Here is a 26,745-nt window from a genome sequence, read left to right as displayed (position 1 = left end):
AATTGATGGCCCCTGCCAAGGTCTCTTGCCTGGAGAGAGAAGTAATGAGACTTGGAAAGTGGAATGCTTCTGTAATTTCTTAAATTCTGCCGAACATGAGGAATTACTTTTACTCATCATCTTGACTCAGAATCCAGCTTCAGGTTCACAATGGCCAGCTATCAGACAAGTGTAAATGAGCAACATGGTTGTGACCAAAAAAAGGATGGAGAGATCCCAGGGCAAGCCATGAGGCCAAAGAGCTTCACACTAAAGGAACTCTCCCAGAGACGGGTGCCCACGTAGGCAGCAGGAAGGATGGGACCTTGGAAGCTTATCCAAAACTAGTAAGCAATGTGACAGTTCACCAGGGCATGGAAAAGACTCTCACTCTGTGTGGAAAGTTGTATGAGCAGAAGACCCTCAAGCCATGTTTAAACTACTCTTGAAATAGTTTGCAAAGGCGCATGTCAGTGTTTAATTCTCAAATATTTAAAATCACAGGGTGCTAACTAGTGATTTTACTACTTTATTTATTTACATGTATGGTATGTTTATAACAGTTTTTTAATGTTGTGACATAACTCTGTAATAGCCATTGAAAAATAACAACTTTTCCTATGGTTATTTGGATTGCTGGGCAGGGTATTAGCTGGAGGTACTATTCTATGTGGGTTGCTCTACAGTGCAAAGCAAGACTAGTCTGTGATTTACTCATTTTGCATTTCATTTGTTTTGTTTGTTTGTTGGTCTCCTCAATCTAGTGAGGGTTCATGGCTCAGAGATACCCTGAGGAAGATCATGAACGTCTCATGAGGTGTCCGAGCTGATCACCCAGAATAGCAGTGGATGTACCCTTAGGCACTCAGTAAATTTTTTGGAGTAAATCAAGGATTGAAGAGCGAGGAGAGGTGTCTGGCTTTGGCAGGTGAGGATCAGCTGACCCGTGGACATCCCTGAGAAGATGTCCACTCTGTGCCAGTGCCTCCTGCCAGCCCTCACATAGGGCATAGAGGGATTTCCTGTCAAGTATGGATACAGAACTTTTGTGGCCATGAGTCTTATGGAACCGTCTCCAGGGGAACAATCAGCAGTGGAACGGGCTGTACAGCCTATAGCATCTGGTTTTCCTCTCAGCCACAATAGTCTTCCTCTGGCTTCGAGTTGGAGATTTAGGGTCAGTGGATGACAGGGATGCAGTAGCAGGAACCATTCTCTCCTTCTCTGGTCAGAAGCATAATTCTTACCATCTGATGAGGCAGAAGTGCAATCTTCACCAGAAGCATCCCTCTGCAGGCCTGAATGCCATGGTCGGGCCCTCCCTTTCCCTCTCGACCTCTCGTCTTCTTTGTGTCCAGGATCGGTGTGTGCCATTCTCCCCACCTTGCCCTGCACTCTCTATTGGAATGACCCAGTGCCTTTGGGGTTGGGATCTGGGAATGTCACTGGCACTTCATCTACGCCAGGCCAACCCTGCACCCCAACCCCTCCCCAACACCACCGCTGTCTGCATAATCTGGTAGATTATGTCTCCGATATTTAAGGGATGCAGATCACAGATTCAGCAAGACTGGCCCATGCTCTGCTGCCATTTCACTTTTGTGCCTCATTCTGGGTCCCTTTTGGGATTCTCTGGGCCATTTTCTGCCCTGTCCCTCTAGCCCAGAGTGAGTGCTCTTCCTCATGCACCTCCCTTGTGCCTCTAGAAGCACTGCCCTTGGCATTAAATGGCTAGAGCCAGGCATGTCTTGGATATGAGGCATGTTCTCCTTGGGGAGCAAAAAAGAGGGGCAATCCCTTGTTTAGGTCTAGATGTCATTGGAACCAGGTCTTGTTGGGCACGGGCAGGGCAGGTAGTGCCAGCAGAGACTTGTGAGTTTGAAAAAGGCACAGAGGACAAAATATGTCAGGGTAGGAAGAGGTCTGACTGCAGAGGGAAAGAAGCCAGGTGGAAGGCTGTCTGCTCGAAGGCTGGGTTAAGAGAGCGGACGATGGGAAAGCCCATGCATGGGGACTGGTCCCCAGGGCCTCTGAAGGCCCATAGAGGCAGGGCTTGCTGTGGAACCCAGGAAGGACATCCTCCTGCCTCTTTGGTGCCTCTTTGGATCCAGAAAGGCAGTTGGGATGTTGATTTTCCTTCTGTACACTGTAGCTTGTCACGTTCTCCAAAACAGCTCAGAAGAATTGGGGAGAACTCCTGATTTCTGTTATCAGTGGGTGTCCCCAGCATGAGATTTCTGATGGGCTGACTGACATTCCAGGGATGCATAAAGAGGGTCCCAGACTTGGAGCACATTCTAAGGACCCCCTTTCTTCCAAAAAAGGTCACAAGGGCAGATGACCTGGGATCGCAGTAGGAATTTTGTGACTGGAGCAGGTTGCAAAGGACGGCCCTATTCGTGGGCTCAGAGGCTACTGTGTTCTGTACGTAAGTGAGGGCTATGATGAGAGCAGGTGGCAGGTGACCAGGATGTGGTGAAAACATCCCCCAAATTCATGTGTGGGTGCTGGGAGTCGGCAGGGCCTGTCCATTACTGGGCAGGAAGTTCTCCTGCCCACAGTGCCATAGCACATGCCCTGGGTAAAGCTGGCTCCGCATGGGGGGCGTGGATAGAGGAGTGTTTCTTGCTCATGAAGAAGGCATGTTGGGCTCAGATTTTGTTTCTAGGTCATTCTAAGTGGTCCATCCTGCCTCCCTGTATCTCCTGGACACTGGGATCTCATAGAGGCAGCCTGAGCTTGGGCTCCTATAATTTTCCAGTTTCTGCCTGGTACATGTAATGTCTGTGTTAAAGAGAAAATCTCAGCCCCCAGGTGGCACCCTCAGGCTAAAATCCCATGATACCAAGTCTAGGCTCAACTGCTGAACTCATTACAGTTTGCACCTCTTCCAGAAACCTAAACAGCCAGTCTGAAATTTTCTGGACAACACCACTGTGCTAATCTGTCATGTGGTCCCTCTGCCTGGAATATGAAGTTGTTGGGGCATCACAATGCAGGGGGTACAGAAGAGCCTACAGAAAATCTGGGCCTCTCTGTCTCTTTGTACTGGGTCAGCACACACAAGGCGCATCCATAGGGACTGGAACAAGTGGTTTCCAGTGAGCACCACCGAGGTACAACTTCTCTGGGGCTGTCACCGGTAACTAGTCCAGGCCCTGGTCTCCAACACTCCTCCCCAATTGCCTGTGGCGGCTCCATGGTAGGGCTTCCCTGTACACAAGTCAGGCCCCCAATACTGAAAGGGACATAAGCCTGTCAGGAACCCAGAGCCCTGGCCTCACCAGTCCATGCCTGTTATTCCCCTGGATCAAGGCCCTACTTGAACTCAAGTTCCTGTGGCCTGGAAACACATTTACATTCTTTTCAGCAAAATATTAAGCTGGCATAAACCTCTGCTTTGTTCTGTGTCCCGCCCTAGAATAGGACAACCTTTTGTAGAGGATGGTCTAATGTTCGAAGACTATCCCTCATGATCCTCCTTCCCATCAATCAAGGAGGTGGTAAAGCAACTCTCAGCCAGTGACAGGCCCTGGGTCTGAAGAGTGGACAACCCCAAGCCAGTTCCCAGAGAGCATTTAAGTGGACACAGGTGAAGGTCACACCGGGGAGATAGGGGTATGGAGGGCCACCCTGAGGGTCAATACAACCAAGTGAAAGGGAGATGTCCTAGTGTGCTGTTGGATCCCACAGTCAATGGACAGTTAGCTGGCCAGCAAGGAAAAGGCTCCCTGCCCACCTGCCACTGCATTCTGGCCCTAGGCTGTCTCAGTTTGCTCACTGTGTGGCCTGCCGGAAAGCACGTAGGGAGAAGGCCACACATCCAGGCCCAGGGGCAGGACTCCATTTGCCTGTATGTCTCCCTAATTGTGAGGAAGTCAGTCCTGCGTTTTCTACTTCTACTGCTCCTCATTCAGTGCCAGCCACTCATGTGCTTGCTGCTCTCTGCTGGGTTTCAGCAGTTCATAGCTTGTCACATACAGCACCTGGCCCTTCGTTCTCTTTTTATTGCTCTTCCTGTCTTTGTCTTCTACCTTCCAGTCTTCTAGCTTGGGCCCATCAGAGTAGGAGCTCATTTTCCCGTTTCTTAAGTACATTTTTTTATTGATTTCAGAGAGGAAGGGAGAAGGAGAGATGGATAAAACACCAATAATGAGACAAAATCATTGGTTGGCTTTCTCCTGCACATCCACCTGGGGATCCAAACATAAACTCCGGCCCCTCCTCCAATTGATAATTGAACCATGTCCTCTTGGTTCATAGGCCTACTGAGCCACACTGGCCATCACACTCTGCTTCTTCTAGTGGGAAGAGAAAATGCTGAAGTCTCTGTAACAGTCTGTGAGCTCCCCACTCCCCCAAAAAAGAGGATAAGAGAACAAGGCTCAGAAAATGTGTATCTCTTACAGCAAACGCTCTCTTTCTCTTCCTCTCCCTCTCCTATTCCATCTCCCTCTCCCTGTCCCTCTGTCTGACATGCACCTTGTCTTCCCATTCCCACCTTAACAGGAAATAGTGTCCATAATGGGAATCAGAACCTCTGGAATTTGGGGAAAAGTATACAAATGGGCAGGTTCTTAGGGAGGAAGGGCATAGGCAAAACATCCTGTGGTCTGGGTGTTAATTCCTCTGCACAAAGAGATCGTGCCCATTACCTTGTGTGGAGATTCACCTGTGGGGCCAACTTATGTAAAGCTCTTGTCAGCATGTCCTCCTCTGGAATTGCCCACTGTTATTAGCATTGATGGTATTTATTATCCACCAGATGCAAGATAAGGAAGAAAATGAAAGACAGTGCACACTGGCCAGTGTGTCTGGGCATTTTCCTGTGCACCAGAAAGTTTACTGATTTGATTTCTGGCCAGGGCACATGTCCAGGTTGCAGATTCAGTCCCCAGGCATCCAACATTGTTTCTCTCTCACAGGAATGCATGCTTCTGTGTCTGTCTCTCTGCATTTACCTCTCTCTAAAGAATTAATTTTAAAAAACCCACCATATTAAAACACAACAAAAGAAAACTCATTGCTGCATGTTGCCTCTAAAACCAAGTGTCCTGCACTTGACGCTTTATTTGTTCTGGAGACCACAGTGAGAAATCTAGCAAAATTCTTTATTGGAATCTGGATTATTCTATAAAATATTCAGAAAAGCATAGTATTAAGGCAATGAGGCTGAGAAAGCTTAGATAGAGACTACATCTGTGAAGTTGGGCGCAGAAGGGGCCTGGATAGGAGGTGACTGCTGGTGCACAGGCATCTTGTACATGAAGGCCCTTGGGCAGGGTCTCTAGGGCATCAGAAAGCAAGCAGGGAGAGTAAGGCACACATAATAGGTTCCTTACTACTAGAATGTACCCTAGAGTCCACCAATCTGCACCGCAGTCAGGCAGGCTGGATACAGGGCAGCTGGAGCACACGAATGTCAAAGGGAAGACTCTGAATAAAGAAGAGCCGAAGCCTGACATGCTTGGCTCATTGGATGCGTTTTGACCTGTGAACCAGGAGGTTAGGGTTCAATTCCCAGGCCGGGACATGCCCATGTCGTGGGCTCTTAGCCCAGTTGATGTCTTGTAGGAGGCAGCCAATAAATGATTATCTCTCACCATTGATGGTTCTAACTCTTTCTCCCTCTCCCTTCCTCTGTGAAATCAATAAATAAATATATATATATGTATATATATATATATCTAAAAGTATGTACATAGTTTAGGGTTTTGATACCCTGAATATCCGTTTAGAAATACAAGAGAGCCTTTTGTCATGGTCAGGATTTATATGCTGTTCCTTCTTCCCCTTTAATCTTCCTTTCTAGTCCACTTCCCCATGGGATTGTATATAAAGTGATCTATTTCATGCTGGGACGTTTTGTATTGTTTGTCTTGTTGTATTTCTCTGTACCATAATACGTTATCAGTACAAACCTACAGTGGAAAAATTAGGCTGAGTAAATTTGGCATCCAAATGGCTTTACTAAGTATTTCACCAATCCAGGTGCATGCCAGCTGGCAATGAAAAATGGGCTCACTGAGCCATGCCATTCATGGTTTGTTCCACCCCACAACGTGCAATCTGACAGGCTACATTTTAAAATCCTTAAAATTTTGAGGTCCAAGCTTCCTAAATTTTCAACTAATTTCACATACACTATTTCAATAAAAAGAATGTTAAAAAAACACACATTATTGGGGTAATATTTAAAATTGAAGTTGGAAGGCTTGTTGATAACTATACACTCAACAGTCCAAGAGGTGAGTTTTTAAAAACCTTTCCCATTCATGATGTTTGTTTATATTCACTAATAAAAATACTGAGGATTCAAGATAACTCAGAGTTTGAATGATCATACCCTTTGTGGTACATTAAATGTCAAATAGTTGCAGAGAAAGTGCCTGAATAGTTCTCCAATAAAATACATATCACAATCTAGGGGCACTTTTGTTCACTCCGTTCAGAAGTATAGTCAGGAAGCTAACTGGTTCCATTTAAGTGGTAATCTCTGTTTCAATCTTAGTATAACCACTTCAGAAAGTGCTGATGTCACTTAAGTAAGCAAAAGGATGCCCACATTTAGACTTCTTCAAACTTTTATATCATTCCGTATGCAATATTTCCCTATTTATACTATTCCTTTCAAGGTTGAGGACATACAAAATGTCACAGGAAGAAGGTCAAGAATTGTTTTGCAGCTTTGGTGGAGGTTCCCCAATCCTTTTTTCCATTTAGGTTTTCCAAGGAAAATATGTAAATTGTTTACTCTCCCTAACTGGAAACAGGGCAGCATGCCATGAAGAAGTAACACGCTGCTTCATTTATTTTTTTATTTTATCATTATTGTTCAGATTATTACAGTTGTTCCTCTTTTTCCTCCATAGCTCCCCTCCACCCAGTTCCCACCCCACCTTCTGCCCTTACCCCGACACTGTCCTCATCCATAGGTGTACGATTTTTGTCCAGTCTCCTCCCACGCTCCCCACACCCCCCACATCCCTTTCCTCCGCAAGAATTTTCAGTCCACCCCCTCTCTATGCCCAATTTTATATTATATTCACCAGTTTACTCTGATCAGATTTTTTACTCACTTGATTTTTAGATTCACTTGTTGATAGACATGTATTTGTTGTTCATAATTTTTATCTTTACCTTTACTTCTTCCTCTTCTTAAAGAATACCTTTCAGCATTTCATATAAAATAATATGGAACGCTTCACGAATTTGCATGTCATCCTTGTGCAGGGGCCATGCTAATCTTCTCTATATCGTTCCAATGTTAGTACATGTGGTGCCGAAACGAGCACAGTTCTCTTTCTTTTTTAATAAATATATGTATTATTTGGAAACATTAAGATCTCAGTATGTTTTTTAAAGAATGAATGAGTGCACTCTTTCATGAGCCAATAGTCTTCTTATTTTTTTTAAGTTTATAATAGTCTTTATTATCCATGAGTGAGTGAGATCATGTGCTGTTTTTCCTTCATTGACTGGCTTATTTCACTTAGCATAATGCTCTCCAGTTCCATCCATGCCATTGCAAATGGTAAGAGTTCCTTCTTTTTTACAGCAGCATAGTATTCCATCATGTAGATGTACCACAGTTCTCTAATCCATTCATCTACTAATGGACACTTGGACTGTTTCCAGATCTTAGCTATGTTGAATTGTGCTGCTATGAACATATGGGTGCATATATCCTTTCTGATTGGTGTTTCTGATTTCTTGAGATATATTCCTAGAAGTGAGACCATAGCATCAAATGGGAGTTCCATTTTTAGTTCTTTGAGGAAGGTCCAGACTGTCTTCCATCGTGGCTGCACCAGTCTGCATTCCCACCAGCAGTGCACGAGTGTTCCTTTTTCTCCACATCCTCTCCAGCACTTGTCGTTTGTTGATTTGTTGAAGATAGCCAGTCTGACAGGTGTGAGATGGTACCTCATTGTTATTTTGATTTGCATCTCTCCGATGATTAGTTACTTTAATTATCAGGTTAGCAGATTGCCTTCAGCCATTTTGCCAACAGCAGGGTAATATAATGCGGATTTTCAGCCCTGCTGTTTATCAAAGTTCATTAGCCCTGTATCTATCTATATATATATATATATATATATATATATATATATATATATATATATATATATATTTTACAGGCCCAGTGCACAAAAATTTGTGCACTCAGGGGAGAGGGGGTCCCTCAGCCCAGCCTGTGCCCTCTCGCAGTCTGGGACCCCTCAGGGGATGACCACCTGCTGGCTTAGGCCTGCTCCCCGGGGAATTGGGCCGAAGATGGCAATCAGACATTCCTCTGGCAGCCTGGCAGCCCTCGGGAGATGTCCACTTGCCAGCGGGGAGAAGACCTAAGCTGCAGTCAGACATCCTTAGCACTGCTGATGAGTCTGGAGAGCCTCCATCCACCACTGCTGTAATGGCAGCCATCAGCCTGGCTTGTGGCTGAGCATAGCTCCTCCCATGTGAGAGCGACCTGACTACCAGAGGGCAGCACCTGCATTGAGCGTCTGCCCCCTGGTGGTCAGTGTGTGTCATAGTGACCAGTCATTCTCAGTCTTTCTGCTGTTAGGGTCAGTTTGCATATTACTCTTTTACTATATAGGATAGAAGCCTGGTGCATGGGAGGGGGCCGGCTGGTTTTCCCTGAAGTGTGTTCCAGATCAGGGTGGGGTCCCCACTGTGGTTCCTGGCCAGCCTGGGTGAGGGGCTGATGGCTGTTTGCAGCTGGTCACACACTCTTCAGAGTAGGGGTCCCCACTGGGGTTCCTGACCAGTCTGGGTGAGGGGCTAAGGGCCGTTTTCAGGATGGCAGGCGACTGAAGCTCCCAGCCTCTTCTTTTTATTTTTTATTCTGGGATTTATTTACCTTCTATTGCTGTCACTGGAGCTGAGAGCCGGCTGCAGCTTGAGGCTATGGCTGGCTGAAAGCAGGTATCTGGGTTTGTTTAGCTTCTATAATTGCAACATTGTTGCATCTGGAGCTCAGGGCAGGGCTGCCGCAGGTGGGGAAACTTGGCTTCCTCCGTCACTGGAGCAACCAAGCCTCATGTTCACTTCAGCTGCGTGGCTTCCGGCAGGCATCTTGATTGGGAGTTAATTTGCATATCTCGCTGATTAGCCAATGGGAAGGGTAGTGAAGTTATGGTTAATTCCCATGTTTATCTATTATTAGATAGTATATATATATATATATATATATATATATATACATATATAGGTATGTATATATATATATGTATATACATACATACATATATATATATATATATATATATATATATATATATACACACACACACATACATCTATACACACACACACACACACACATACACACAGACACATACTACTGTTGGTCTTTACCTCCAGCACTTAACTCTGAGGTTTGACAGTGTGATCAGTGCTTCTTTGTGTCTAGATGTCTTGTTGTTCATCAGTTAATGTTGTTCATTATATTCCACAAATGAGTGAGAATGTGATATTTATCATTCTCTGAGTGGCTTAATTTGCTTAGTGTAATGCTCTCCAAGTCCATCCATGCTGTTTCAAATTATAAGAGTTCATTCTTTGTTATAGCAGTAGAGTATTCCATTGTATAGATGTTCCACAGCTCATTCATCCGTGCATCTGCTAATGGGCACTGAGACAGTTTCCAAATCTTAGCTATTGTAAATTGGGCTGGTATGAACATACAGTTGCATATATCTTTCCTGATTGGTCTATCTCATTTCTTGGGATATATATGCCTAGAAGAGAGAATACTGGGTCAAATGGGAGCTCCATTTTTAATTTTTTGAGAAAACTCTACACGGTTTTCCACAGTGCTTGCATCAGTCTGCATTCCCACCAGCAGTGCACATGGATTCTTTTTTGTGTGGCTGTTTTCTTGGATCCAGGGCCTTAGGTATTACAGACTTTTGATCCCCAATACGAATTAGGCATAATGCAGTTCGAATAAGAGCACACATAGTTCAAGATGACAAGGTTACTTGTTTTCCTTGAGCCTGAGTTCAGAGAGTACCTTTTGATATTTTTATTATTTTTTTAATATTATTATACCTGTCTTTGTTGTTTATTGTTACTGCATTAAGCATGCCTTTATTTTAAAGTCTATTTTGTCTGATGTGGGTATTGTTGCTTTTTCTCTGCATCCTCACCAGCACTTGTGGTTTGTTGATTTTTTTCTGACAGCTATTCTGACAGGTGTGGATTGGTAACTCATTGTCGTTTTGATTTGCATCTCTTGGACTGTTCGTGCCTTTGAGCATTTTTTTTGTATGTCTCTTGGCCTTTTGTAGGTCCCCTTTTGAAAAGTGTTAATTTAGGTCCTTTGGTTTGATTGGATTGTTTATCTTCCTATTGTTAATTTGTGTGAGTTCCCTGAAATCTTTGGATATTCAACACTTATCCGGATACCATTGGGAAATATGTTCTTCTATGCTGTGGGCTTTCTTATTGTTTTGTTCAGGATTTTGTTTGCTGTGCAAAAGATTTTTATTTTGATGTAGTCAATTTGTTTATTTTCCCCTTTGTGTGCATTGCCTTTGAAGCTGTATTGGTAAAGATATTGCGGAGACGTATCTGATATTTTGCTACATATGCAATCTTGTAAGATTTTTTATAGATTCTCATCTGATGTTTAAGTCCTTTATCCACTTTGAGTTTATTTTTGTGAATGGTGTAAGTAGGTGGTCTAGTTTCATTATTCTGCATGTATCTTTCTAATTTTCCTAACATTTATTGAAGAGAATATCTTGACTCCATTGTATGGTCTTGCCTCCTTTTTAAATTAATAATAGAGCATAATGACTTGGGTCCACTTCGGGGTACTCTGTTCTGTTTCAGTGGAGTATATGTCTTTTCTAGTGGCAGTAGCAGGCAGTTTTGAGAATGGTGGCTTTATATTATAGCTTAATATCTGGTATTGTGTGTCCGCCAACTTTTTTCTTCTTCCTCAGATTGCTCAGGCTATTTTTACTCCATTTCAATTTTTGGAGGATTTTTTTCTGTGTCTGTGATATATTCTGTTGGTATATTAATGGAGATTACAATTAATCTATAGATTGCTTTCGGGAGTATGGACATGTTAATGATGTTAATTCTACCAACCCATCAACATGGTATATTAGTCCATTGGTTGATATCTTTATCTCCATTTCAATGGCCTGTAGTTTTCCAAGTGCAGTTCTTTTACTTTCTTTATGAGTCAATAAAAATGTACAGTTTTTAATTATAAACCTTGTTTTCTATCAAAATTACTTCACGCGTGAATTTTAGGACACCCTTTACTTAGGCGACTCCGGTGAAAGGGCCATTTGACCCACAAAGGGGTCGCAACCCACGGGTTGAGAACCGCTATTCTAAAATGTCAATTAAATCTAATGGATCCAGTGTGTCCTTTAGAGGCTCTGCATCCTTGTTATTTTTACATATGGAAGATCTATCCAGAGAAGTCAGAGGGGTGATAAATTCCCTTACTCTGACTGTCCTGTTGTCACACTCTCTGTAAAAGTCTTCTAGAATTTTTGTTAGTTTTGATTTTTTGTTTGTTTGTTTGAGATATATATATATTGAGGTGCTCCTCTGTTGGGTGAATATATGTTTACTAGGGTTATATTGTCTTGTTGGTTGGTCCCTTTAGTATCATGCAGTGACCTTTCTGTCTCTTGTGATGGCCTTTATCTTAAAGTCTATTTGGTCTGATACCCATATTGTTACTTCAGCCTTGTTTATTTTTTTCATTTCCATTTGCATGGAAATGTTTCCCATTCCTTCACTCTCATCCTGTGTGTGTCTTTTGTTTTGAGATGGTGCTCCTGTAGAAAGCATATACTTGCATCATGTTTTTGTATCCATTTTGCTCCACTACACCTTTAGATTGGAGCATTGACCCACTTGCATTTAGGGTTATTATTCATAGGTATTTATTTATTTATTTCCATTTCATTTCTGTGTGGCTAAGTTTCTGTCTCTGTTTCTCCTTCTCATTACAGCAATCTTTGTAGCATTTCTTGTAAAGCTTGCTTGGAGATGATGTACTCCTTCAGCCTTTTTCGGTCTAGGAAGCTCCGTATTTGACCGTCTATTTTGATTGAAAGAATTGCTGGATATAGTAATCTTGGCCTCAGATCCTTACTTTCCATTAACTTGAGTACTTCATGCCATCTTCTTCTGGCCTGTAGAGTTTCTGATGAGAGATCAGGAGTCAGCCTTATGGGAACTCCTTCATAGCTAACAGTTTTGTCTTGCTGCCTTGAAGATTCTCTCTTTGTCTTTAATTTTTGGCATTTTAATTATGATGTGTCTGGGCACGGGTTTGTTTGTGTACTTCTTCTTTGGGGTTCTCTTTGGCTCTTGATCTTGTGTGGGATTTTCCTTTATCAGGTTAGGTAAGTGTTCTGCCATTGTTTCTTCAAAGACCTCTATGCCTTTCTCTCCTCCTGCCTCTTTTGTCACTCTCGCTATTCTAATACTGTTAGGTAAGTGGTCCTCCTGTTTTTTTTTGTTTTTGTTTTTTTAAATCTTATTTTTTTCTGTCTTTTTTTTATTGGGTGATTTTTTTAACTTTGTTCTAATTCAGTGATTGATCCTCAGCTTTCCCTAATATCTGCCTATTCCTTCCAATGTGTTCTTTATTTGTGTTACGTCATTTTATATCTAGGACTGTTCTTTTCATAGTCACTATATCTTTTTTCATGCTCTTGAGCTCTTCTACCCTCATAACTCTGAAGTCAGATTCATTTAAATGTCTGCTCTGTGCTTCATCTATCTCTATATCTGAAGAATTCTCTAGTTCTGTTATTGGGGGTTGTTTCTTTGTTTCCTCTTTCTGGCTTTCTGTCTGGGTTTGTGGTGAGGAGCTAGGTGGATCCTATATGCCTCTCAGTCTCTAGTGCAGGACATTGTTAAAGTATGTTTCTGACTAATTCGGTCAGGCAAAGACTCAAAGAATCCAGAGATCTCCTCTGTCTATAGACTGATAGGATTCCAACTTCACTTGCCTCCAAGGCAATGGTCATCAGCTGTGACAAGAGTTTGTTTCAACAAGGTGGGGCAGTTGCCTCTGCCTGGAGGTTAATTGTTATTAATAATCTCTTAACTGCCCTCAGGGCACGGCGTTTACCAGTAGTGTGTGTTAATTGTGTCCCCTCCAGGAAAAGCAAATGTCTGCATGGGAGAGATTTTCTCTGCTGCATGAGGAAATGACTTCTCCCAGGAACTTGAAGTGTTTGTCTTCTGAGCTGGTAACCTTGACTCCCAGTTCTGGCTTTTTCCCTCACAGCTCCAGTCCACTTCACCCTCCCTTTGCCAGGGCACAAGGTATGTGGCTCCACAGGGAAGTTTGTGCGTTGGCCCTTTAAGAGGATGCCTGAATTTCCAGTTGTCTCTCCCTGGCAGACAGTGCCCTGCTGCTATTCACATCCACAGGTTATATGGGTACCCTCCTCAGTTCTGGTGCTCTCTGCTAGGAGGCCCAGCTTGGGGATTAGACCCAGAGTTCTCAGTGGCAGTCCTCCACAGCTGAGATATCTCTCCGAGACTTCAGTTGCTATCTGTGGGTGTCAGGCCCGCCCCCTTCCAGCCTCCTCTCCTCCTACCAGTGTCTACGTGGCCTCCACCTTCGGTCCTCGGGTGTCAGGGTTCTCTCCTGTGAGTTTTCCATTGATTATTCAGGAAGTTGTTCTGTATTTTAGTTGGAATATCAGTTTGTTCCTGGGAGCATGTCCCTGCAGCATACACTTATTCTGCCACCATTCTTTTAAAAATATTTTTATTTATCTCAGAGAGAAACGGAGAGCGAGTGAGAGTTAGAAACATCAGTGATGAGAGAGATTCATTGATCAGCTCCCTCCTGCATGCCCCAGACTGGTGATTTATTCCACTCCCAGGTAAGTGCCCTTGACCTGAATCAAATCTGGGCCCTTCGGTCTGAAGGCCAGTGATCTGTCCACTGTTCCAAATTGGCTAGGGTTCTGCCACCTTTTTCAATCTTCTTCAGAATCCCTCTGCATTGTAAAGTCCCTGCTAACATTCTTGTCCAATACACTCCTTTTCATGTGGTTTCAGGATGGAGTTGTGCATGAAGGCCCTAATGTCCTGTGAGTGCACATTCTGATCAATAGCACCATCAGGAAATGTGCATTGAGGCATGCTCAGTAGGCATATAGTAACATAAACCTGCCATGTCTCTTACTGTTTCTGTCTCTGTTTGGATCATGATGGATCCCAACTAAGGCTCTTGTTTCAAGTAGGGGTTGGCAGGATATACTCTTCATTTCAACACATGTTCTTCTGAGAAACTTTGGTAATGGTGCCCTACTCTAAAATGTATTAGGCCATTCAATTATAAGGCCAGATCTTTTTATAAGGACAAGGCATTTATTTTTATTGAATGATAATTCTAAGAAACACATCTAATCTAATAAAAGAGAAACATGGTAATTGGCGTAGGACGGCTACCCTTCCCATTGGCTAATCAGGGCAATATGCAAATTAACTGTCAGCCAAGATGGCGGCCGGCAGCCAGGCAGCTTGAAACTAACATGAGGCTTGCTTGCTTCAGTGACGGAGGACTCCAACGTTCCCCGCCGGCTGCTGCAGGCCTCTGAGCCTGCAGTTTCAAACATTGTAACAAATATAGACGCTAAACAAAACCTCAGCCAGCTGGGATCTCAGAGCTGGGGTTGATACAGAGTTTTGAGAACTAAAACAAACCAGATACCTGCTTTCAGGAGCGGAGGCCTAAGAGCTGGAGCCTCAGAGCTAAAGCTGGCCCAGAATTAAAAAAAGAAAAAGAAAAAAGGAGCAGTTGGGAGCTTCAGTCCCAGCCTGAAAACAGCCCTCAGCCCCTCACCCAGACTGGCCAGGCACCCCAGTGGGGACCCCCACCCTGAAGGGTGTTTGACCAGCTGCAAACATCCCCTCATCCAGGCTGGCCAGGCACCCCAGTGGAGACCCCCACCCCTGATCCAGAACACTCTTCAGGGCAAACCAGCCAGCCCCACCCATGAACCAGTTCTCTATTCTATATAGTAAAAGGATAATATGCCTCCCAGCACCAGGATCAGCAGAGCCGAGGGGCCTCCCTGCACCAGGATCAGCGTGACAGGGGGCAGCGCCCAAACCCCCTGATTGCCCTTCTCTGTGGGTGATAGAGGGCGGCGCCCCAACCCCCCACCATGGGCCCTGCTCTGTGTGTGATGGGGTAGAGTCATAACCTCCCCATCGGCCCTGCCCTGAGTGTGACAGTGGTGGCGCCCCAACTCCCCTGATCGGCCCTGCTCTGTGGGTGATAGAGAGTGGCGCCCCAATCCCCTGATCCGCCCTGCTCTGTGTGTGACAGGGGGTGTTGTGCCAACTCCCCTATCGGCCCTACTCTTTTAGTGACAGGGTGATGCTCCCCAACCCCCTAATGGGCCCTGCTCTGTGCGTGACAGGTGGGGGGTGGGGGGGCGAGCTCCCCAACCCCCTGATCGGCCCTGCTCTGTGCGTGACAGGGGGCAGTGCCCCAACCCTCTGATCGGCCCTGCTCTGTGCGTGACAAGGGTTGGTGCCACCACCTCCCCATCGACCCTGCCTTGAGTGTGACAGGGGACGGTGCCCCAACCCCCCAATTGGCCCTACTCTGAGCATGACTGAGGGTGGCATCGCAACCTCCCAATCCGCCCTGCTCTGTGCATGACAGGGGGTGGTGCCCCAAATCCCAGTGGGCCCTGCTCTGAGCCCAACCAGGGGCTGCACCAAGAGATTGGGCCTGCCCTCTGCCACCCGGGAGCAGGCCTAAGCCAGCAGGTCGTTATCTCCCAAGGGGTCCCAGACTGCGAGAGGGCACAGGCCAGGCTGAGGGACCCCCCCCCCCCGAGTGCACAAATTTTTGTGCACCGGGCCTCTAATAAATATATAAAGATATACTTTGTGCTTCCAACAATCATATACGTATTGAGGAAATGTGGAGACCAAATAACTACAACTGAATCAATAGGATGCAATTACTGTAGTTCCTCGCATTACATTGTTGACACGTTCCTGAAGTGGGATATAATGCAATATTCGCGTAAGTCAGAACCCACCTACATAAGCACGTATGTCACTCACATGGAGTACACATACACAGCAGTAATGGCGTGAAACAGTAAAAAAAAAAAAAAAATTAAAAGAAAGATAACAATTCCTGACCTTTACTTGTGGTAAATGAATAATAATAATAAAAAAACCATAAAGCATATATGTACATACGTAGAAATGATCAAACTTTTTAAAAAATAAATAAATGGGGTATGGAGACGTATCCAGAACCTATGTACTTTGAGTCCAACATAACCCAAGGAATGTCTACATTATCTCAACAGGCTGAAAAGTGACCAATGTGGATTCAGATGGTCTGTTTTTAATGAAAACAAGGTTGGGAAGGCACACTTCAAAGAGTTAGGCATTGCAAGTTCCAAATCAGAGCGTGCACATCGTTGTGAAGAAATAAGGTAAAAGTGACTTATTCATATTAGTAAAGAGATGTTTTAAAATCTAACACTGAGACCCTCACTATAATTTATGTTGGAAAATTGAAAGTATTGATAGCATCAGTGTAGTTAAGAAGAATATGCCTCTGCACTTGAATATAGACAAGCAGCCTGCCCATTTCAATTTTGGATGAGCTAGTGAGCAAAGAAAATTAGTGAAAGGCTCATTTAGGGACATTAGTGGAAAGAATTAGCACTGAAACATAGTACTGTTTGTGGGAGATGTAATATTTCTCATATTTTGAAGGAGATTAGTACCCTTCATATAAGCCATTAAATAATACTGCTAAAGAGCAGTAAAATCTATATGGCCATCATTACCAAAATTCAGGTTATACCTTTAAATTATTCAGCATTAGAAGAGAACCATGCTAAATCGGTGATAAATAATAAAATGACTAGAGGCCCGTTGAACGAAATTTAAGCACTGGTGGCGTCCCACAGCCTGGCCTGCGCCCTCACGCAATCTGGGACACCTTGGGAGATGTGGGACTGCCAGGTTAGGTCTGACACCTCCTGAGGGATGTAGCAGTGCACGAAACGGCAGGCAGCCGGGCAGGAGCCCAAGCTGGAGCCAGGTGCTGTGTTCCCGCTCATCCAGGCCCCACTCCACCTGCCACCACTGGTTCGTAGCCTTGTCACATAGGCAGCAGAGGCTCTTGCTGTCACAGCTGCACTTTCCAGCCTTTAGCCCGGCTTCTGGCTGAGTGATGCTCTCGCTGTGGGAGAGCCTTGACCACCTGGGGGAAGCTCCTGTGTTGAGCGTCTGCGTCCTGGTGGTCGGTGTGCATCGTACCAACCACTCATAATGTCGCTTATGCTTTTATATATATATATATATATATATATATATATATATATATATATATACTAGAGGCCCGGTGCACAAAAATCTGTGCACTCGGGTGGGTCCCTCAGCCCGCCCTGTGCCCTCTCGCAATCTGGGGCCCCTTGAGGGCCCCTTACCCTGGCTGCTGGCACCAGTTTTCCTCCGGCGCCTGGAACCCAGGCCTTCCCTCTTCGCCAGGAGGGGCGCGCACAGTGGGCTAGGGACTTAGCTCTTTTAAAAATACTTCTGAATGTTTGGTAAATAACCCTGTAGGAATCTCCTTTCTGAAACATGTTGGTTGTTAAGGGCTGATTTGGGTAATCAACAAAATGTATGTTAGAATCCTAATCTCCAGAACCTCAGAATGTACCTGTGTATAGAGAGAAGATCTTTAAAGAGGGGATTAGATTAAATTGAGGCAGTTCTAGTGGGACCCTTAGCCCATCTCACTGAAGTCCTTATAAGAAGAGGAATGTTGGGTCCCTGCCTCAGTAGGTCCGGGGGTTCCCAAAGGTGTGGATGGAGTCGGCGACGAAGGAATGACACAGAGGCAGCATTCAGGTGATCATCATATCCAGGTTCTCTTTTTATTGTCCTGTTACATCTATATTTATACTATTTGATCCTAAAAGCATGCCTCTATAAGCTTTTTTTTGCCAAGGAGAGCATGGGGTCTGTTTATTGGGGGGTCAGTCAAAGGGGGAGCTGGCTAGGGTGGGGTAGGGCAGCTACTTGTCTGGCCCCCAGAAACCCAACTTGTGTCCAAAGCCTCGACCGCTTTGAAGCCAAAGTCTTCCTCCACCTTTATCTGTATGGGGGCCAGCTCCAGAGACAGCGGGACTCACGCCTGGCCCCCTTCCGGTGGCACTCGCCGCCTCTTCCAACCCCTGGGCCCCTCGCCAGGGGCCAGGCTGCTGGCTTCTGCAGGCGCTGGCGTCCTCCTGGGCGGGGACAGCCCCTCTTTCTCTGGAGGCTGGTTCTCAGCGTTGCCTGGGGTGGGAGCATCTGTGCCCTGGCTGCCCTCATCCTCCAGTAAGATGGTGAACTGGCTGGCCCAGTAGTTGTCACCGTAGGAGTCCAGCACCTTCATGAGGAACCTCCTCTCCTGCTGGAGTCTCCATGTTATCCTCTATATCTGATGGAGCCTGTCCAGGACCCACTCCTTCGCCTGCTCAATCTCCCTGCAGCGCCTGGTACTTCCTGCGATTAAGTTCCCTTTGGCGCCGCTGTTGCCAGCCTCAGGCTGCCTCCTCCTCTTCCTCTAGCTCCTGGAGGCTGGAGCTGCCCAGACCCCCAGACAGGAACTCCACTTCGGTCTCAAGCTCGCTCTCCAGGATGTGACCACCTTCAGTGGAGGCAGCGCCAGCTCCCAGCCAGGAGGTGCTGAGAACTCCTCAAAGCCCACGGCTGCCATGGACCCCTCTCTCTGCCCCAGCTCCATTTCTCCCTGGCTCCAGGCGCAGAACTTCCAACCTTGCAAGCCTCTAGTTTAAAGTGGCTTGCAAAACTACAGCCCATTGGATTTCACAGCCAGGCACCCAGGCCCGGCTGCTAAGCCTCCTGTGAGTTGTAGTTCTCTATTTCCAGCTTGCCTCCCTGCCCCACCCCCACCCCAGTCCCAACTGAAAGGCCCTGCTGGCTGGACTAACCCTGTGGCCAGGCATCTGAGTCACCTCGGGTCTTTATTCCTGCCCCGACACCACGCCATCTGGCCATGGAGACTCTCCTCTTGGGAGGCCCCTGGGTCTCCTTCTGGGTCTCCTTCTCGGGCCTGGCTGCATCGCCCCCGAACCGGATGGCGTGCCCCAGCTGCTACACAGCCCCGGGTCCTGGGTCTCCTCAGCCTGGGCACCGGATCGTGTGCCCCAGCTGCAACGCAGCTCTGGGTCCTGGGTCTCCTCAGCCTGGGCACCGGATTTCTGACCCAGCAGCGATGCAGCCCCAGCACCTGGGTCGCCTTCTGGGTCGCTTGCTGGGGCCTGGCTGCTTCGCCCCTGGGGTCCAAATGGTGTCCCCAGGCAGCTATGCAGCCTGGCCTCTGGCCCCGCCTCTGGGTGTTCTCCCATCACTGGTGATCAGTGATCTGAGAAGCCACGCTGGGCAGGGAAGAGGCAGACATCTGCCTCTTCCCTGCCCCACCCAGCTTCTCCGATTACTGGCCCAGGGCCAGCAAAGGTGGCCAGGTCCTCCTATCACAGAAGCCAGCAAAGGCAGCCTGGCTTCTCTGAGCAAAAGCAGCTTGGTTCTCTGGCTCTTGGCTGCCACTGGGTTTCCAATTGCAGTCAGGGCAGGCGGCTTCTTCCCTCCTTCCCCTTTCGCCTCCTAGCATTGCACCTATGTATGCAAATTAACTGCCATCTTTGTTGGCAGTTAACCTCCAACTTGGCTGGCAGTTAATTTGCATATCGCCCTGATTAGCCAATGGGAAGGGTAGCGGTCGTACGCCAATTACCATATTTCTCTTTTATTAGATAGGATAGATATGTGCGACCAATTTGGCATGTCCTGCCCAATAGAATATTACCATTCACGGATGATATCTTGCCACTATTAGAATACCAGTGGCCAGGTGCATGGATTCGTGCATGTTGAAAGGAAATTAATTAGAAGAAATACCATAATACTGCTATTTGCCCTTTCTCTATAATAGCAGTGTCAATCAAATGCAGATTGACAATGACAAATTGAAACACACTCATGCAATTGGCGCCAGTAAGAGCTTCATATGTATCACACATGCACGAGTCAACTTAGCCATATAAATATATATATATATATATATATATATATATATATATATATATATGGAATAAACTTGCTTAATTAGACCTGCAATCAGATTTAGCTAAACTTTTTTCAAGCCATTGAATCACCTTAACTTCTCCTCCAGGTAATTGTCAGCAACACAGCAGTAAATATCAACACAAAGCACATTATTATTGTAGTTCATGTGGGGAGAACAACGGCTAAAATATTTAACTGAAGCAATGTTTGACTTTATTCTGCACAGTGAGAAAACCTGAAGTCATTTTCAAGTTCCACCATTTCTTCCTTCTTTTCAGTCAGGTCAAGTTTCTAAGCTTGCAAAATCTCGGTTTTCAGGCTAATAATAGGATACCTCTGAGTCTACCAACTATCTACACCAGAGCTTTGAGTAAGTGGCAGGGCTTTGCAGGGTGACGCCCACTGCCCCATCTGTGATTAGAGGAGGCTTTTGTGGAGCCCACCCAGAAACAGCAGGCTGGGCCTGGCTAGGTGCCTTCTGTACCACATGCTCACATGACCAGCGCCTGTGCATGAGCCCCCTGTGCCCCCACTCAGCACACCAGGGCCTGGTTGCATGCACCAGTGAGCAAGCACCTTGCCTGGACTCAGCAGGCTCTGCACCACCTGCTCCTTCACAGCACCAGTCTCAGAGCCAGGGGGCATCCAGAGTCAGGCTGTGTTGGGAGACTGAGGGGCTCCTGGGGGCAGCGCGCTTCCTCTCAATTCCACTAGGGGGCCTTCAGCTGCAGGGCGCCTGAGGATTCACAGGGCTCCCCAGGGCCTTTGCACCAGGAAGGACAGGGCAAGCAGGATCATCCAGGAGGCTTTTAGCTTCACCTCGGTGCAGGAAAGTGGTGATACCCAGGACACAAGGGCACAGGAGGTTCAGAGGGCAGCTTTGGGGCTGGAGTGGGAGGACTTCATGCAGGTGGGGGAGGCTGAGACCCTGGAGCTGAGGTTGGACACAGGCCAGGATGTTGGGCTTGATCTTGAGTGCGGGAGAGGGGAGGACTGGGTGGCTGCAGAGCAGTGTGTGCAGGGAGAGGAGAGGGAGGTGCAGCAGGGAACCCAGAGTGAGGAGCAAGGGGAAGACAAGGAGGGCCTGGGGGAGGAGTTCCAGGCACAGGTTCAGTTTATCCTGTGGACAGAGGGCCTTCTGCAGGTGGTGCCATGGCAGGCCAAATGGGCAGGTGAGGAGGTTTTCCCAGATCTGCAGGTGGGGAGGCAGGAGGAGGTGGTGAGTGAAGAGCTGAGGCTGGAGGCACAGGATCCAGGTGACCCGCAAGGGAGTGACCACCAGGAGGAGGGGTGGATGGAGGAGCAATTAATTGCAGTAGAGCAGTTTTTCCTGCAGGGGGAGTGGAGGGCACCATGAAGGGAGTGGAACAGGTGGGAGAGGTGGAGCCTCAGTCCAAGGCCAAAGCAAAGCCAGAAGAAGAGCAGCCAGTGCAGCAGGAGGAGGCCCAGTCAGGGCCCAGGGCCAAGTTCACCTGGTCCCCTCTGGAGGTGCTCCAGTTTCTCCAATTGGAGATGGAGCCCATGAACGAGCAAGCCAGCAGGGCCTTCTCTCGGCTCAGGTGCAGGACTCGGCAGAGGCTCAAGCCCTATTTCAAACGGAGAAGCCTCAATATCCAGCGCATCCCTGGGTTCTGGCTCACAGCTGTATCCTTGAGGGTAGAGGAGCAGGATCACAAGGAACATGGGACAGTGCAGGAGAACGGTGTAAGCGGGGATGGTTCCCATAGAAAAGAACATTGAGGACAAGCTAGGGGCAGTGCGCCCCGGTCTGGCCCAGGATCCTGGAGACACCCTCTGTCTTGTACAGGCACCATAGAAGCATTACCAGGGTGTCCAGGGGCAGAGCTCCAACGCAGAGGCACGCATACACCAGGGGCTGATGCCCACAGACAGGGCTGTGTTGCACGGGCTGTTCTGGGACTAACTAATGCTGCCTTACAGGCCGTCTCTATGTCCAGTTTCTCAGTCAGAAGCAGGAATGTGTGATGTGTAACCTGTCAAAACCTCAGCACAACACAGTCTGGTGGGCATCAGGGTCTGTCAGGAAACAGAGTGGTGCTGTGCCCCTTTCTTCTCTTGACGGAGAAGGAGTGGCCTTAAGGGAAGGAGAGGCCAGGCCAGGCTGCTCTTTCTAGCTGGTCCATGCCCAGCTCCCAAGGTGCAGGTTGCTTGACCCACAGCAGTTTGTCAACCACCCAGAGTTGTCGGCAAAGATCAGGGTCCAAGGTGAAAACATCCTTGTTCACATGATCAATTTGAAGGTCAGTCTACCTGCTCCAGGGAGTGGTGGAGGGCAGGTGGGTAAGTGGCCTGTCCCTGAAAACAGCTACAGGCTGGAGCCCTGGGCAGCGATTTCACTCCCTGGATCCACTTTCCTTCTGCAGGTGAGGGAAGTCAGGCATCCCTGGGGTTGCTGCACCATTAGCCTGTACTTCTGCAGCAACCCCTACTTCCGCAACCATGTGATTGTGAAGAAGTATCTCATCACTCTCACAAGTAACAGGAGGCTCCCTGTATGGGCGTCAGCTGGTGGTGGGCAGGGATGTAAGGCAATGTGCCCAGCTTCACATACCCCTCTCCTGCAGGATACAGGGTGTCCAGTGCCACTCCGATTCAGTGGTTCCAGCATTGTGAATGAGAAGCCTACAGCCACAGGCTCCAGGACAACAGCGCCAGCTTCTTCTACTGGTTCTCTGACAACAGCGTGGCAGGATCTGGCAGGATTGCTGAGGTTGGATGTCACTGGCCATGCCAGCATGCAGCTTTCTGTGTCCACCTGCTGCTTGCAATTCTATTCAGGTCCCTATGGTCTCCTGTTTGCCCTACTAGATCATCAGCAAGGACCTGTGGCTCAATCCCCTGGAGAACTATGAGAGGAAGATGGTCCCCAGAGTGGACAGGGCGGGTGAGGAGGGGCTGCCTGGGCTCTCCCCTGGTGTGCTTCCAGGTTCCTGGGCCATTACTTTTCTCTCACAGGGACACCTGGATGCTGGGAAGGATACAGCCTGTGACCCCCGGACCTCAGGGTGTGTGCCTGAGACAGGAACTACCAGCACAACAAGTGCAGTGCAATTCCAGATCAGGCAGGGGGGCTTAGGCAGGGGGAGAGAGTGTGCATGTCCATTGTCACTCAGAGTCAAAGCAAATTACCTCAGCCCCTCCTCTGAACTCTCCCTCTAGGCCACCCACAGCACCTTCAGGCCTTTCCACCTGCCCCTCAACAGGGGCTGCCATGACATGTTCTTCCTATACTCCTTTCCACAGGTGTCTGTGAATCTTCCTCATGCTGAGGCCTAGGCTGCTGCGCTGCCACACCACATTGCCCTGTTGCTGCTCACCACCATCTCCTATTTCCCCAAGGTCTCCTCTTCCTCCTGGGGCCAGTGGGATCGGCCTGCTCCTTATCAGTATCTTAGGGGGCAAAGTGTGGGCCACAGAGCTGGAGGAATCCTTGTTTTGCAGCCTTGTCAGAGGTTCTTCAATCCTTTTATCCATTTAGGTTTTCCAAGGAGAATACCTCATTTGTTTACCCTCCCTAACTGGAAAACAGGGCAGCATGCCATGACGAAATAACACACTGCTTCATTTTGTATACAGTTCACTTCATAGACTTTATGCACATATGGTCATAGACACCCTGGGAAATTTAGGGCCATGAATATAACTCACCATCCAAACAGATTGCTTTTATGTGTTTGTCATAAAATCAGACAAGAAATCCCATTTGCAGAACACTTTCTTCTGAAAATTTTTTGTAATGTTAGTGTTTAAGTTTTTACAAAAAGTAATATATATGTCTCTTTCTTTTTTTCTACTGACCTCCCCCTGGCCTCCCCTATTCCTAGTCACTTGTTCTCGTCACCCACTCCCAGTGTCTTTCCTCTGTTGGTCTGTTGGTTGTGCTTATATTCTGAATATTTTAACAATACAATATGTAAAATTTAAACATTTAAGTATATTGTAATTTAAATCAGCACTTATGAAACAACCTGGTATAATTCAAAACTTGCCTCCAATCCTGAAACTTCATAATGGTAACTAGAATTCTTGATGCCTCCCCCAAACCTACCATTTCCTTTTAGTCACCTTAAATAACAGAAGCCACATTCTTTACAATAAAATTTTGTCGGTACCTTATCATTTTTAATTTCAGTCTCTAATTCTTCTGTCACAGGGGCTTCCCCCCTGGCTCCCCAAGTGCCCAATCAGGTGAGCTACTGTAATGCATGAATCACTCTCTCTTGTGTACATGGTGTATCCTGTGATCGCCGCCAGCACCACACTCAGAACCTCTTACAGGAGTGTCCCATCAGCTGCTGGAGTAATTGCCGTGCCCCCATCATATCCATCTCTTGTGTGGCTGTAATAATCATCACAGGGACTGGACCACCATAAGTCAGAGGGGGCCTTCGTGCTGGTGGTGCCCATTTTTTTACTGGGATGTTGATCTTCCTTTTGTTTAATTGGATGAGTTCAGTATGAATTTTGGAGAATAGGTCCTCATCGGATATAACATTGGCAAATATCTTCTCCCAGGCAGTGGACTTCCTTGTTTTGTTGTTGTTGTTGTTCTTGTATTTGTTGGCTTCTTCTTCTCTGCAAAAGTGTTTTAATTTGACTTCATCCCATTTGTTTCTTTTCTCCTCAGTTTCCAATGCCCTAGGAGCTGTATCAGTAAAGGTATTGCTGAGACAGATGCCTGCTATTTTGCTGCCTATGGATTCTTCTAAGATTTTCATGGTTACCCACTTATGTTTAAGTCTTTTATTCATTTCCAGTTTATACTTGTGTATGGTGTAAGTTGGTGGTCTAGATTAACTTTTTTGCATGTATGTATGCTATATGTCCAACACCAATTATTATTATGTTTTTATTTTGGCTTTGTAATATCTTCAATGAAACAAAATAAAATTTCCTCTGTTAATTGAGTCATGCTTTCTCTAAATCTGGCCTTTAAAAAAATCCCCTGGGGCACAATCCCATCCATTCTTTGATTTTCCTTCCACTGATCCCAAACCTCGGCTGTAGTCTGCATCCTTTCAAAGGAAAAAAGCAGACACTGAGTCCTCAGAGCCGCCCACTGCACGCTCCTGCCCTTGGGAGGTGCAGCGCCCATCCCCATCTGGACCTTGGCTGCCAGGGAGAGTCAAAGCCTGAGAATCAAAGTGGCAGCATATCATTGCCTTCTCTGGCCTGTCTCCAGCAGCACAAAACCAGTCCTCCCAGCCAGTGCTCTGGGGACAGACCGTCAGGGCGATGTGGTGGCGCTGTCCCCTGGCAGCCGAGCATCCCAGGCTTCTCTTTGGGCAGGCCTGGGCCAGGGCCTTCGGGGATCTCTCTGTCCATGGTATAAAACCGAGTGAGATCAGACACAATGTTATCTATGATTGGCTTGGTAAGGTCTCCACTAAATACGTGCCACCATGGCTTCTCAGCCTTAGCCTTGGCGGGCACCTGGACCCCATAGACCTGCAGGGCCAGGTGGAGCACCGCCTCGGCTATGTGCTGAGCCTGGAACCGGACGCACAGCCCCCCCCCACCCCCCCTCGTAGCTGTCCCGCAGCAGGGCCCAGGCAGTGATGGAGATGGGGGTACGTTGCCAGCTGTAAGGATTCAGCCAGTTCTTGAGAGAAATCAGGTAGTGGAGCAGGTACCTGTGTACGGAAAGGAGACTTGGAAGCGCAGTACCCGCAGCACAAGGAGCTCGCACTGCACAATGCTGTCCCGGATCACCCAGAATCGGGAGTCCAGCTCCAAGAGCTCGCTGCCCAGGTGGAAGTACCTGTTGGACACGTTGATGATGTCGCGGGTTAGCAGGGGCTGTTCTTCCACTTTGCCAGCCACGTAAAGGGCAGACATGGCGACCAAGTAGGGGTCATAGGCGTCCACGTTGATCTCGCAGAAGAACTTACAGTAAATGGCACAGGCGGTTGCGAGGGGAACGGACTGCATCCCTAGCTTGACACCTGCCTCCATGATGAACCTTGTCACTTGTAAGTGCACCCTCGCCTGGGGTGTGGGCCACCCCTTGGTGCCCGGCGCCTCATCCTCCTCTCTGCAGCTGTCCAGGCTAAGTTCCTACATGGGACCCAGCCCAGAGGCCCCAGACCTTGTGGGAAGGGCAATAGTCTCTCTGCCTGTGATAGCCTAGTCTTAGCCCAGTGCACAGCCACCCTGCCTCGCCCAGCCCCGCCAGGCCCCACCCTGCCTCGCGGCCTCACCTGTCCCACCCCGCCTAGGCCTGATTGCCATCCAGGTTCCAACACCAATTATTGAAGACACTGTATGACTCCATTCTATGCTTTTGCCACCTTTGTCAAATATTAATTGAGTATAATGGTTAGGGTCGACTTCTATGTTCTCTGTTCTGTCCCATTGGTCTTTATGTCTGCTTTAGTGCCAGTAACAGGCAGTTCTGAGAATGGTGGCTTTGTAATATAGCTTGATATCTGGTATGGTTATCCCTCCAACTTTGTTCTTCTTTGTCCAGATTGCGGTTAACTCTTTGGGGTCTTTTTTTAAATCCATAGGAATTTTTGGAAACTTTCTTCTAGGTCTGTGAGATACGCCATTGATATTTTAATGGGGAATACCTTAAAACTGTACATTGCTTTGGGTACTATGAACATTTTTAAT

The 26,745-nt window shown here is 47.1% G+C and overlaps 1 pseudogene across 1 annotated transcript; it reads right to left on the bottom strand.

The window, feature by feature from the left end:
- Positions 1-18,014: 18,014 nt before the first annotated feature.
- On the bottom strand, positions 18,015-18,766 carry LOC308512470 (TCF3 fusion partner-like; annotated as a pseudogene). Its single transcript has one exon. The product of its transcript is annotated as a TCF3 fusion partner-like (transcript).
- Between the last annotated feature and the right edge of the window lie 7,979 nt (positions 18,767-26,745).

Source organism: Myotis nattereri, assembly GCF_964212035.1.
Source record: "Myotis nattereri genome assembly, chromosome: Y".
NCBI classification, from domain to species: domain Eukaryota; kingdom Metazoa; phylum Chordata; class Mammalia; order Chiroptera; family Vespertilionidae; genus Myotis; species Myotis nattereri.
This window is presented reverse-complemented; position numbering and strand designations above follow the sequence as displayed.